This window comes from Elephas maximus, chromosome 15 (assembly GCF_024166365.1).
Source record: "Elephas maximus indicus isolate mEleMax1 chromosome 15, mEleMax1 primary haplotype, whole genome shotgun sequence".
NCBI lineage: Eukaryota > Metazoa > Chordata > Mammalia > Proboscidea > Elephantidae > Elephas > Elephas maximus.
Window position 1 is genome coordinate 53,869,134 of NC_064833.1, and position 15,699 is coordinate 53,884,832.

The 15,699-nt window shown below is 37.5% G+C and overlaps 1 pseudogene; it reads left to right on the forward strand.

Moving 5' to 3' along the window:
• The first annotated feature begins 5,809 nt into the window (after positions 1-5,809).
• LOC126058670 (kallikrein-10-like) overlaps positions 5,810-15,699 on the forward strand; it is a 29,298-nt pseudogene continuing 19,408 nt past the window's right edge.

Here is a 15,699-nt window from a genome sequence, read left to right on the forward strand (position 1 = left end):
TAAGGCATCCTAGTTTCAATGCCTGCTTTGTATAAAATTATTTAAAAATAAATTTTGAAATAATCGTTATTTCTGGTCATTATTTTACCCTTTGGTGTTGGCATCTAAAACAAGAGTTCAAATTATTCTTAGGAAGGTGTACCATTTCTCGTGAGGTTTACTTTAAGATATCTGTCTACATGAACAGTATTCTACACCTGATTCATGCTCCAAACCAAACTGGAAAAGTATTTTTTAAAAGTATTAAAACAAATGCTTCAAGTTCCTTCTCTGTTTTCAGAGCAGTTCAGATTTCTCTCTGGAGAGTGCATTAATTGTCTAGCAATGCTAAGGGACAGTTTTGTGGAATGTGGAAATGCTTTTCAACATCCTTCCTAGACCAATTCTCTGTTTTAATACAGAACAGGTTTGTGTGACTTTATATATAATTTAAAAAATAGATATGGTCATTAGTGTATTCAAGCAAATGAAAAATCTTCCAAAAGCATCAGGAAGCAAAGAAAATGGGGAAAATTCAGAATATATATTTGAGTTTCTCCCTTTATTTTTTCTTTTGAATAAAGACGACTATATGGAAATTTCTATACTTCAAACACAACACAAAACAACTACACTTGTTTTTCTGTTTTCCTCACATTGTTCTATCCAGATTTCATGGCTGAATATGAGGTAAATATTTCCTTTCAAGAAAGAAGCCTGTAATAGGCAAAGTATTATCTTCAAATATTGCACATTTTGGGCCTGTATTTATGACTGTTATCTTATTGTTTTCTTTTTCAGATATAGTCCAGTTTCCCCAGCTGGATGTGACCCCAGTCAGTGTGTCTGATGAGATAGAGACTGTAGTGATAATGACTGAGAAATGAGGTGAAAGAACAGATACATCTCCAACTGGCCAGGGCTGAGGGATGGTAAATGCCAACAGGATCTGACACAGAGTTGCTCCAGGGAAAACTCACAAGTCTTGGTTGTAATGTTTAACAGAATCTACCTTTCAGACTCCAATTCACTAAAAAAAACACCTAGGGCCTCTTTATACATTACCAGGGTTGGGCTTCTCTGAGAGACATTCATCAGATGTGATAGGAAGTCAAGGAAGGCAAGTTTTCTAGCGTTAAATAAGTCAATTTCCCCTGTAGATATGATTGTTTCAAATGTGTGTGTGGGCATTTGTACAAGAAAATGTCATATCTTCTGTGAGACAAGAGGCCGTCCCAGGGTTCTGGCTGTGGAGATACACTACAATGCTGCAGTGATAAGTTTCAGTCCATTGTTTAACACATTTTACTATCTAAAGATACTGAGTCTCTCCATACAGAATATTTAAGGAAGTTAAAAACAATATTAAAGAACTGAGATTTATCTTTGAGGATAATGGATTTAGTGGAGGAGAAAAAGGGTTGTTTAGCCTCTAGTGTTCTTTCTCCCATTCTCCATAAGTCAGACAGTAGCTCATGCCTCAATGTTCACTTCAAATTCCACCTCCTCCATGATGGCTTAATGGAGCTTTCAGTGAGTAACCCCACTAGAATCTATGTCTCCTTCCTCTACACTCCCACACTGTGATGCACACCTGTAAGTAGCACTTTCTTCATTCTACGTTGTATATCCCATCACGTATCATGAGCTCCATGAGACAGGAAACTTATCATTTGTCATTTTTCTTTCAGTTGCCAGCACACTGCATTCCTGAGAGTTGCTATTCCATAAAAGTTTTCAGAGTTCCTTAGAATAACTGAAGAAAACTCTTGCTTAAAATGATACCTCACAATTTGTCTTTGATGTTAAAATTTCACCTTTACCGACTGAGCATTGGGCCTTTTAAATGAAGATATATATGGGAAAACAATAAATGTTATCAGAAATTCTTCCTCCAAAAAGAAAATGGTTCTTGAGTCACTCCATGACAATTGGATTACGGTCCAGAGATGCAAATCCAGCTGGTAGTTCTAGAAGGAGAGCCTTGGAGCCTGTGTGTATGTGTGTGTGTGTCTTTGGGTTGGGGGCAAAGGGAACAGAGAAACAGATCTAACTGCTGAAGGTTATAAATGCTGAAAGGGTTGATGAATTACGCTGGGCAAATAGCATCGTTAATTTCTAATTTTACTTCTTGCCTGTCCCATGAAAGTAGAATAAAAACTAATAGAAGTAAAATAGAATTTTTTCTCTTTGCTCACTATACAGAGGTTTTCTTGAAAACTCTAGGCTTTCTATTCTTTCCAAGAACACTTTCTGGATACACACACAAATCGCTTTCCTGGGTCATACAGACTTGAGTTTATATTCTTTCCCTAGGCTTTCTTGCGCTAGAGAATATGAGCCTGTACCAAATATTCTCTTACTCTGATACTACACCCAAACCCAGAGAGCAGTTGGGAAATGAATCACTGCCCAAAGCTTGAAAATATGAGGATTCAGGGCAATTGTAAAAAAAGGCAGTCTGGATTTTTCCAACAGCTATAATCTAGAGCCCCTTGTCTCCTTTGGCTGTTCTACTTTACCCCGGGCTGCAAAAGTCATTGACACTTTCTGTCTGTTCCCCAGTCTTCGTAATGCTGCTGGGCAGGTTCCAGGGACTGTGAATGGGTGTGAATGTCACTGGGTGAACATGTACATCTGTATACACATGGAGATTATCTGTGTTTAAAAATTATCCATAAATATTTCACGTGTTTTTAGAGATAGCAGAATCACACACATGCACACACACACAAAAACATATTTTAAATGAGGTTAGGGATACCTTTACGGCTAAGACGGCTATATGGAGGGAAATGAGATGGTCAAGACGCCGATTTACTTGGATAGTTGAAAGTGAATGTTGAATTCAGGCTTCACAGAGGAAGGAAGTTTGGGCACAATTTTGAAGACAGAATTAAACAAGGCATATGTTATTTATTTATAAGCCAGGGGAAAATCCATTAGTAAAAGTATGTTGATTCATTAAATGTCTGTGATCTGGAATCCTATTTAGTACCATGAGCTTGCTAAAACCTATGGCTGTTATCAGCACTTGCCATATCTGCTGGTGTTGATATAGCTTGGGAAACCAGGGAGACCCCAAGCATAAACTCTGAATTTACAAAGTAGAGGGAGGAAAAACACTGAGGAGAACCAAGAAGGATCCCATCCCCCAGTGCGTATCACTGCTTTTTTCTGCCCCAAAGTGCAAGAGCACACAGAGAGCTGCTTTCTTTGCAAATGCTCTAGAGGAAACTGCTGCAGAAGCTAAACTTTGACATACTCTGCTAAATGGGCTTAGTAAGGCTCTCATGAATATATGATGGGAGGGTTTCATTCCTGTATTTTGCCAGGAAGGACCCAGAAACCATTTCCTCCTGTGACCAAAGGGATTTCTGGTTTTCTTGATAGAGAAATGAGAAGATTTTAACTGTGCAGAGGCTCTGGTGGGGCAGAATGGTTTTCCGGTCACTGAACTGTCTTCTGTATTATTAAATTAGCATTGCTTTAGAGTTTAAAAAGCAAAGGCCAATTGCCAGATAAAACAAACGATATGTGTTCTGATGTTAATGGCTGACTGGAAAATGTCTTTATCTTTCTCGATGACCAGTCATTTTTCTCTTTAATCATATGGAAATATAATTCAGCTGGATTACCCATTAGGCGTTACAAATTTCAAATGTAAGGGGCGGAAAAAAAAAAAACAAAAAAACTCCACCTATATAACCTGCTATGCTTTGCTGATGATGGAATCTGTTCAGTTTTCAAAATACGAGAATTGAGAGAAAAAAAAAAATGCCAGAAGTAGGATGAAAAAGTTTAATATTAAGATGGCGGCTAGCATTAGATGTAACATACTTTCTCAAAAATAAATGATTTCTTTTTTCAGGAAATGTGACAAGAAATATTTGAATATCTGCTAGGAATATGTTCTTTATTAAAGGCATTTTAGAACACTCTGTTAAAACTTAGTTTCAGCCACAGCTTTCCCAGCCAATATCAAAGTCTCACACTCTCGCCCCAATTTAAGGCAGAGCTTGGAACCAGTTCGTTCATGTTCCCAGGTGATGCTAATGCTGCTGGGTAGGGACCGATTCTGAGAACCACTAAGTAGTAGAGCAGTGGTTCTCAAAATTTATTATACATGAGAATCACCTGGGGATCTCGTTAAAATGTAAATTCTGATTCAGTATATCTGGGGTAGAAACACAGATTTTCAGTAGAGATTCAAACAGGAAGGAACTGGTTCAAAGCCCTACCTTAAACTGGCATTGTTTTGCCTGGGTTGATACAAACACTTTCTCACCTTTCTAATTCATTCTTAAACCAGTTCATAGCTCATCCTACTGAGAGAGGGTCCTCTAAATTGTAGACCCAGCTAGGCCATTCCTTTGTCTAACTTTTTTTTTTTTTTTTTTAAGAGTGATATACAAGATTAAAGGAGCCCTGGTGGTGTAACAGTTAAGCACTTGGCTGCTAACTGAGAGGTTGGTGGTTTGATCCCACTAAGCAGCTCTGTGGAAGAAAGACCTGGCAATCTGCTCCTGTAAAGATTATAGCCTAGAAAACCCTATGAGGAAGTTTTACTGTTACCTGGGGTTACTAAGCGTTGAAAATCCAGTTGACAGCACCTAATGACAACAATATACAAGATCCTACATGATTCAGTCCATGTCAAACTTGCCACTTCAAATTCTGCCATTCCCTGTCTTACACATTCTGTTCAAGTGACACATTTATTCATTCAACAAATATTTATAGAGCACCTACTAAATGTAGCATACCCAGTCTCTGTCCCATTGAGCAGTGCCCTTTGTTCCCTATGCTCATTCCTCGAATCCATGTCTTTGTTCATGATAACCTCTTTGCCTTCCTCACCGTCATTGTCTAAGTCCTTCTCAAGTTTTAAAGATAAAACTTAACATGTCTTCTAGGAAGCCTTTGGTGGAGGCTTTATATCCTATCAACTTAATAAGCTGGAACAATATTTCCTAGAATTCCATTCCCTGTATTGTAGCAAGATATACTTAAGCAGAAGGGAGATTTGTGTGAGATTTGAGAGGTAGAAATGAAGCAGAAGGCACTTTTAGGCTCTGAAGGTCCATGTAGGGTGCCAGGCGTGGTGGAAGATCAAGCAAGTTGTCACTGATCTGCTGACTACCTTCTTGGCATTGGCAGTACCTGGGTCTGCAGTTCCACCAGCTCCCACCAGTTCTCCTTCAGGTTCTCTTACTAAGTCCTGGACCAGGTGCATTTGCATCTATGTGGCAAAGGGCAGCAACTTCTCCTGCGTGTTTCCTGCATCATCGAGAGTGAAAATGGTTTTACATTGTCCTTACGGAGCCCAGTTTGTGCTTACAGATTCTATTTTGCCTTATGGGTTCCAGTTTGCCATTGCCTCCTCCTCCTGCCCCATTTTATGTCCTTCTTTCTTTCCTGACTCTTGGCCTAGTTGACCTGTAGCCACTTCAGACCCATTATTAAATGCAGAAGCAAAAATCTTGCATATATTCCATCAGCAACCAGAATTGTATAAGGTTTATTTTCAATTACCAATCTTTCATTTTATGTCACATACTCACTTCTACTTTAATGACTGAAACCTGACAGATAGAGAAATTGGTAATAGAAATAGGGTGTCGTTGTAACAAACATCTAAGCATAGGGCATTCAATTTTGGACTAGGCAATGAGAAGAAGTGAAAAAAAATATTATTGGAAACTGAAGCAAAGGAGAACTTTATTCAGTGGTTGAAAATTTAGCAAAATTGTTACCTGCTATTTTTATAATGTCTAAGCACTGAGTTGATTTTAAAATGTCTAAAATAGGAGATATACCTAACGAACTGATGGAGTTAATTAAAGGAATGTCAAGGCAGAACGTTGAAATTGCCCATTTTTTTTTGAAGCTGGATATCATAAGTTACAAATACAGAAAGGTAAGCTAAGAAAGAAAATACTCATTTTTTAAGAAAAAAATGTGAAGATATATAAGGATCCAAAACTTGCTAAAATTGAAAATAAAACTGTATTTTATCCTCTGTCTTTCCCAGTAAAAAAAATTCTTAAAATAAGAAGAGACCTCAGGGCAAAGATCAAATCTAGTATACTGTTAGGAAAATGTGGCCTCAGGGCAGGTGAAAGATGAGGTTGAAGGGGTAACTAAAAAACCCTTTGTTAATGCTTCAGGAAGATTTAAATTGGTGCCTCATAGATCCTTTCAAATAGATAAAAGCTAAAGATCTTCTAAGGGTCTAAAGGATATGCCTCTATATTAAATAATCAAGCTTCTAAGACTCTTAAGGGCATGTCTCATAGCAGCCTCATGAGGATCCAATGTAGAGAAAGGCTTATATCAAAAGAATTTATAGGTGTGACTTTTCTCTAATGAATGTATTATAAATTGAAATATAAAAAGCCCACACAATTTTACAGGGATTATATTATCTTGGACTAAAAAGGACAGTGAACATACTAAATGAAAGGAGGCCTTGGGAACCTCAAATTTCTGTGGAGAGATATTAGATTGAAAAAACTACTCAGCTGAGAAACCAGACTGAGTAAAATACTCAAACAAAGGTTGTTGTTATTATTTACTGAACATACATGACTAGAACTCATGTAATGAGTTAAAAAACCAAACCCATTGCCCTCAAGTCAATTCCAACTTATAGAGAGCCTATAGGACAGAGTAGAACTGCCCCACAGGGTTTCCAAGGCTGTGAATCTTTACCAAAACAGACTGCTACAGCTTTCTCTCATGAAGTGACTGGTAGTTTGAAACCACCAACCTTTCGGTTAGTAGCCTAGCTCTTTAACCACTGCATCACCAGGAATACTATGTAATGTATGTAGGCTTTAAAGTTCAGGAATTTAACAGCACATCAGGAAGGCTGAACCTGTGTTAATGAATGAGAAAAGGAGATAATATAAAGAGAGCACATTGGTGGGCTATACCTACACCTGAGAAAGAATGAGAACATGAACCAAAGACAGAAGCTCAGAAGGATCTGTTAAAGATTGAACGAGAACAAAGAGAATGTTTAATGGGGCTGTCTAGGGAAGTAAGTTTCAAGAAGAATGGACGATCAGTAGTAACAAATGCAGAAGAAAGGTCAAGGAGGATGGAGTCGAGAAATAATGACTGCATTTTAAACAAGATCATTGTGTCAGCCAAGAGAGCAGTTTCAGTATACCTATAATGATGAAAGCCAGCTTTCATGTGATTAAGTTGCGTGGTGAAAAATTAAACAGTTAAAATTGTATTTCTAGTATCTTGAACCATTAATCTTAATGTACTCTTTCAGTCACTGGCTCATGGAGTTGCTAGAGACCTTAGAGATCTCATAGCTCAATATCTCAAAATAAAAAGTCTAGGGAGTTGATAATAAAACCTCTGCACTTTCACTTCCAGTGACTTTTTGGGAACTCACTATCTCAGGAGATAATTTATTCATTTGTTAAAAGGTCCTTCTTACTAACTCTATGACATATCAATTTGAGTAGATATATGGTTCTCTTAGTGCTCTTTTGCCCATGTGTGTGCTCTGAGTGTCTGTATAGTTCATGCTGTGTATGTTCAGCCACTGTCTTCTCTTTCCTTTTTATTCCAAGACAGAAGGTTTATTGTGCTATTTTCATAACAAATGTTTAAAATACTATGGTTGATCAACCTTGCAGTCACCTACCTCCTGTATTTGTAGACGTTAGTATTAGCTTTTTGTCTATTTCACTAACAGAAAAACAAGCAAAACAGGTGATGTAAAAAGAGTTGATAGAAGTGGGGCCAAGATGGTGGAGTAGTCAGATGCTTCCTGTGGTCCCTCTTACAACAAAGACCCCCCAAAAACAAGTGAATCAATTATATAAGCAGTCTAGGAGCCCTGAACATCAAAGACAAAGTTGAGGAGTCAGACTGAGCGGCAAGGGGAGGGAGAGACAGTTCAGAAGCAGCGAGGATTTGCTGGACCTTACCTGGCCAGCACCCTGCAGGCTGAACTGGCTGGCACGCACAGGCTGAAACAAGCAGTAACACTGGGGACGTGTTTTCTACATCAGGAGAAACCTAGTGGCAGAGAGCCTGCTCAAGCCTCTGGAACCAGAGAAACGGCATTCAATCAGCAAAAGGTAAGTACAAGTGTCTAACCTACTGTGCAGATCAAAAAAACCCTTCCCCGCTTTGGGAAGCAGCTCTTTCCAATTTATATGCTCCCTCACTGCTCTGCTCAGGGTCCTGGTCTGGCTTCAGAGATTGCTGTACCCCCTGGGCCAGAAGTAGGACCTGTTGCATTCCCAAGCCATCTTCCTCACTTTGGAAAGGGAAGAAATTAAACAGGAAAAATAATCTGCCAGCTCCCCTAAACCAGGAACTCAGGGCAGACACAGCCCTTTTGCCTAGGCACAGGCATAAGGGGTCCACGGTCTTTGAATGCCTTGCACCCCTGCATAGACCTGTGTGGGCCCATTTCAACAGTGTAGGCCCTCATTTTCGACTCGACGGCCGTGGGTTTAGGCCCTCATTAGCACAGTACAACAGGGTATGTATCTGAAGCCTATTTTCAACTCCAATGCTATAAGGCAGAGTGGCAGATTCCTAATATTTGACACCGCCCCATCCATTAAGCAGGGTTCTCACCTATCCACATCAGGGGCCTGAGGGCTGGTGGCTCTACACACTCCACTTAGCCACTCTCAATAGGGGTCCAAGAATAAGTGGTGCCTCCCAGTCCTTACAGCCAACAGCACTGGGTGCCTGAAGTCTGGCTGCAAAACCCACCCACCTACATGTTGCAGGGAACAAGGACATGCCTTCCACCCAGACGCTCAGGGACAGTCATCAGCCCTCTGCCTTGCTCAGCATGTGACTCCCTACTGGAGCCAGATACCTGTGCCTACTCCAATCACCCCTGCTCATGTAGGACTGTAGATGAGAGCCTGCACCACACACTCGGTGACCAACAACTTGGACACCTGAGCTGAATCCACACAAGAAAAGTAAACAGACTCCTGGTTTCACATACCTAGTAAGAGCTCTAACCACCTGGTGACAGGATGTGAGGGCTTTGAAGACACCAATAATTGAAGTAGCTCACATGACCAGCTTATTTGGACATACCAAAACAAAAGAAGAATCTAGAACACAGTAAGCAAACATAAAATAAATAAATATAATAACTTCTTGATGGCTTGAAGACAAGAGCCAATATCAAATCATATAAAGAGGCAGATCATGACAGTTTCAGCAAGCAACCAAAACAAAAAACAAAGAAACCTCCTGGAGGAAGATAACTTCTTGCAATTACTGGAGGTAGAATTGGAAAGATTAATATTCAGAGCTTTTCAAGAGATCAGCCAAAGATCAGGCAAAACTCAGAACAAGCCAAGGAACACACAGACAAAGCAACAGAGGAATTCAAGAAGGTTATACAAGAACACAATGACAAATTTAACAGGTTGCAAGAATCCATAAGAGGCAGCAAACAGAAATCCAAAAAATTGACAATAAAATTTCAGAATTAGATGACTCAGTAGAAATTCATAGGAATAGAATTGAGGCACTGGACATCAGAATAATTGAGATTGAAGATAAAGCACTTGACACCAACTTAAAACCAAAAACAACTTACTTGAGGAAAAATCTGATAAAAGATTTTTTTAAAAAAATGAAGTAAACCTAAGAATTATGTGGGACTGTATGAAGAGTAATAACCTACGAGTGATTGGAGTACCACAGCTGGGGTTAGGGGGAAGGATAAAAGAAAATACAGAAAGAATTGATGAAAATCTGTTGGCAGAAAACTTCCCTGATATTGTGAAAGATGAGAAGATATCTCTCCGAGAAGCTCATTGAGCCCCGCAAAGGGTAGATCACAAAAGAAAGTCACCAAGACATAGTATAATCAAACTTGGGAAAACCAAAGATAAAGAGAGAATTTTAAGAGTATAAACAAAAAGCCATCTACAAAGGAGTGTCAATAAGACTAAGCTCTGACTACTCAGCAGAAACCATGCAGGCACGAAGGCAATGGGATGACATATATAAAGCCTTGAAGGAAAAAAAATTGCCATCTAAGATTTATACAGCCAGGAAAATTGTCTTTCAAATATGCTGGAGAAAAATATGACATTTTTGGATAAAGACAAGTTTAGGGAATTTGTAAAAACCAAATCAAAATTACAAGAAATACTCAAGGGACTCCTCCAGTTAAAAAATCAATAACATCAGATAACAACCCAAGACTAGAATACAGGACAGAACAACAGTGTATCAACCCAGATAAGAAAGTCACAAAAATAAATCATAGCTAAAACATTGAAAATAGGGAAACGGAGATGTCAATATGTAAAAGATGACAACATTCAAATAAAAAAGAGGGGCTAAATGATGTAGTCATAGATCTTTCATATGGAGAGGAAGTCAAGGCACTATCAAGAAATAGAAGATTGGTTTAAACTTAGAAAAATAAAGGTAAATATTAAGATAACCACAAAGGAAACTAACAACTGTACACATCAAAATAAAAAAATTAAAAAAAAAAACAAGAAAAACATAAAGACTCGGCAAATACAAAATCAACAACAATGAAAAAGATGAAAAGAAAATACATAACGAAAAACTACTCGGCACAGAACATTAAGTGGAAAAAAGAAACTGTGTATAATATGCAATAAAATACATCAAAATGACAGCACTAAACTCATACCTATCAATAATGCTGAATGTAAATGGACTAAATGGACCTATAAAGAGACAGAGTGGCAGAATGGATTTAAAAAAAAAAAAAAAAGCCACTATCTGTCTATATGCTGCCTACAAGAGACACGCCTTAGACTCAAAGACACAAACAAACTAAAACTCCAAGAATGGAAAAAAATATATCAAGCCAACAACAAACAAAAAAGAGCAGGAGTGACAATATTTATCTCTGACAAAATAGACTCTAAAGCAAAATCCAGCGCAAAGGATAACGAAGGACACTATATAATGATTAAAAGGTCAATATATCAGAAGGATATAACCATAATAAATATTTATGCACCCAATGATGGGGCTTCAAAATACATAAAACAAACTCTAACAGTATTGAAAAGAGAGATAGATAGCTTTGCCATAATAGTAGGAGACTTCAACACACCATTTCAGTGACGGACAAAACATCCGGAAAAAAGCTCAATAAAGACATGGAAGATTTAAATGCTACAATCAACCAATCTGATCTCATCAACATACTCAGAACACTACATCCAATGGCAGCCGAGTATACTTTCTTTTCCAAAAGAGACCTACACAAGTGCAAAAACATACCTTGCTCACGCATAGGAAGACTCAAAGTTGTGAAAATGGCAATTCTTCTCAAAGCAATCTATAGACTCAATGCAATCCCTATCCAAATTCCTTGGAATTTGGATAAATTAATAAACAGATCATCAATTTCATATGGAAAGGGAAGAGACCGTGGATAAGTAAAGTATTACTGAAGAAGAAGAACAAAGTGAAGGCTCACTATACCTGATTTTAGAACCTATTATACTGCCATGGTAGTCAAAACAGCCTGGTACTGGTACAACAACAGATATATAGACCAATGGAACAGAACTGAGAATTCAAATGTAAATTCATCCACCTATGAATAGCTGATATTTGACAAAGGCCCAAAGTTTGTTAATTGGGGAAAAGACAGTCTCTTTAACAAATGGCACTGGCATAACAAGATATCCATCTGCAAAAAAATGAAACAAGGCCTGTACCTCAAGTCATGTACAAAATTAAGTCAAAATGGATCAAAGACCTAAATATAAAATCTAAAATGATAAAGATCATGGAGGAAAAAATAGGGACAGTGCTAGGAGCCCTAATACATGGTATAAACAGAATACAAAACATAATTAACAATGTGCAAACATCAGAAGGGAAACTAGATAACTGGGAGCTCCTAAAAATAAAAAAAAATTATGCTTATCAAGAACTTCACCAAAAGAGGAAAAAGACAACCTAGAGACTGGGAAGAATTTTTTTGCTATGACATACCTGATCAGGGTCTAATCTCTAAAATCTATAAGATACTGCAAAACTTCAACCACAAAAAGACATGTAACCCAATTAAAAAATGGGCAAAGGATATAAACAGGCACTTAACCAAAGAAGACATTCAGGCAGCTAACATGTATGAGGAGATGCCCACAATCATTAGCCATTAGAGAAATGCAAATCAAAACTATAACAAGATACCATCTCACCTCAACAAGGCTAGCATTAATCCAAAAAACACAAGATAGCAAATGTTGGAGAGGTTGTGGAGAGACTGGAACACTTATACACTGGTGGTGGGAATGAAAATGGTACAACCACTTTGGAAATCGATTTGATGCTTCCTTAGAAAGCTGGAAACAGAACTACCACATAATTCAGCAATTCTACTCCTTGGAATATATCCTAGAGAAATAGGAGCCCTCACACGAATAGATACGTGCACACCCATGTTCATTGCAGCACTATTTACAATAGCAAAAAATGGAAACAACCTAGGTGGTTATCAATGGACAAATGGATAAACCTAAACAACCTAAGCATTAAAAGCCAGCCAACATCGCATCTAAATTTCTTACAAACATTCAGTTGCAAAGATAAAGTTAAATCCTTGTAACCTTTGATCATATGTCACCTTCGAAATATTTCCAGGTTGTATATGTGTGTTTTCCTTTGTTCCAGTGTTGTGGAAAATATAACAAGGAATATTGTACAAATATCAGGGGCAAATTGAATTCAAATTTTTATAACTGAAGTCACAAATGGACTCAGACTTCTGATGTTATCTTTATTGTTTGTTTGCAGCCACATTGCCTATTCCACAGAGAAGAGAAAAATAAATGAAATAAAGTGTTATTTCCATGCTAAAATACTACTACGCACAGCTGTTTGGCAAGATGAGATTTTAGTTGGCCTGGCAGATATCTGACATTTTCAGAATTCACATTTCTTACTTGAATTCACTGGAGAGAGCAAACATACTAAGGAGTTAGGTGACCTCATCAGAATAGTCTTGGAGAAGACTTACTAGTAAGAAAAGTTGCCATTCTCTTAAATATTTTAAGTGTATACTTTTATGAGAACAGACATGGAAATAGGTTATCCCTAAATATCGTCCAATTGTAGAAAGCTCTAAACAAAATATGAAATAGGTGAAAACTTCTGATTCAGCATTATCATCTCTCTTAAAGGTACAACTTATGATTTCTCCCCTCTCCTTCCCACCTTCTCTGCCACCCCACCTTCTCTGCCACCACTCCAGCTGATGAATGCTATCTTTGCAACAAAAGGGAAAAGGCTAACAGGGAGCCTCCTGTTCACAGGTCATCATGGACCACTTATCTTAGAGTGCACGAAGGGCCTGAAGGGGACCTTCAGCACCACATACTCCTCAAAGCACACTGACTATGCCTCAGAAGCTATCATGTAATGTCAAAGGGGCCATTTAAGAGGTAGCCAGAAGTTCTGGAGAGGACAGGGAAGAACACTCAATGGATATTATTTTAGAGATAGAGTGATCATAATGAGTAACATTACAGAATTTCCTATATTTTAGATACATATACCTTGGATGTACTATCAAACTTCTTGACCCAGGTGACAGCGCTAATGTATCTTTTCTAAAAATCTTTGCTCTTGCAATCCTCACCTCAATTCTTCTGCAGGATTACTGTGTAGGGTCAGCAGGCGATGCATGTGTACTTAAAACTATTATCAGTTAGAACTATTTTAGTAGGATTTACAGCATGCTTTATATGTCTCACAAGTTCAGCTCCCAAATGGAATCTTAATAAAAGGACACTGAAGCCTGTAAAGTTAAGAGGACTTTTTTAAGGTCAGGACACTAATGAGTGCTGAGCCAAAAACCCAATTAGGCAGTTTCAAACACGGTAGTTTTTCTACTTTGTGTTTCTTGTCATTTGCATTTCTGAATCTGAATTTTTTATCCTTGCAACTCTATGATCACATGTGTTAAAATAATTTCATGTTTTAGATCTTCCTATGAATGACAGGGGCATAGAGGATGATGGTGCTCAAAATGTTGTAAAAGAACTTGAAACCCGAGGCTGTGGGACAGGATGGAGTTAGATATTGAAGATTAGTAACTGATTAATTTCAAAACTTTTCTGAAGGAATGAACCTGAAAGGCAACACAAATTTTGGTAATTGGTTTCATTTTATATTCTAGTGTTTTCCAGGATGAAAGCGTTCTCCTTAATTTATACCATTTTTATGTGTCATTATGCCTGGATATAAGAAAATTCCACAAATCACTCATCATAGATAATTAGGAGGGTTGGAGGAATATATTCTGTGGAATTTTCACATTCTTGTTCTCAGATGACATCGTTGCCCAATTTTTCAAAGTCTAAATTCTACTGCATATTCTAAGAAAAACCAAATATCAAATATGCATAGAAATATTTTCAGTTACTTTTGGCATTACCAACAATAACCAACTGTCTGTACAACAATAACCAACTGTTTACGTCTTTAGTGCGTATTGTTGAATTCAAACACCAAAACGTTTGCGTCTATATAAAGGATTATTTAAAGTCAAGATTTAGTCTATTTTCTCAAGCAGATTATATCGCACACAATTTTATTTATATCTCATAAAGTTAATCATGTTTCTAAGCCACAAATAAAACAGCAATTACAAATCAAGGTTTCTAATTTGTACTTTTGGAATTTCTAACATAGGTGTGTTCTTCTTTGAACCAAATCCAGTAATAAAACCAGAAGTTAGAAAACAGACTATTGGACACTTACTCATTTTACAATGTATTTTTTTTAGAATAATATTAAATATTGGTTTATTCCATTACTTGAAATTCAGAATTATTTTTTAAATGTGATTTACAGATATTTCATGAATGTATTATTGCCAGGAAAATTCCACGATAATCTTCCAAAGATTTAATTGTTCCTTTTCATCCAAAAGGAGAAGTATTTTTCCTGACTTACTTGGCTCCATCATGTACTGGAGGAAGATACATTTGGACACATTTGCTGGTGATTTGTAGCTAAGTGGAATATTATGACAACCAGCACCATGGAGTCCATATGCGCTGGCTCAGTTGGTTGCTTTTTTTTTAATGGTTATATATATATATAAACCCCCCCCCCCAAAACTGCCATTCTAACCATTTTTAAGTGAATGTTTCAGGGACATTGATTACTTTCACCGTGTTGTACAACCGTCACCACTATCATTTTCCAAAAGTTTTTTTTATTGCTCCAGTTAGAAACTCATACTGTTTATACAATTAACTTCTCATTCCCCTTCCTACCAATCCCTGGCAACCACAAATAAAAGTCTTTATGCATTTGCCTATTCTTGATATTTCATGTAAATGGGACAATATTTGTCCTTTTGTGTCTGACTTATTTCACTCAGCTACAGTTTTCCAGGTTTATCCACGCAGCGTGTATCAGAACTTCATTTCTCTTTATGGATAAACAATGTATGCCATTGTATGTACGTACCACATTTTATTTATCCGTTCATCAGTTGATAGACACTTGGATTGTTTCCACCTTTTGCCATGAACACTGGTGTATAGGTATCTGTTTAAGTCCTTGTTTTCAAGTCTTTGGGTATATACATAAGAACAAATTTCTGGGTTATGTGATAAATTCTATGTTTACAGTTTGGTTTTTATTAACGGAAAATATCCTGAGTTTGCCCCTGTACCAGTACATACTATT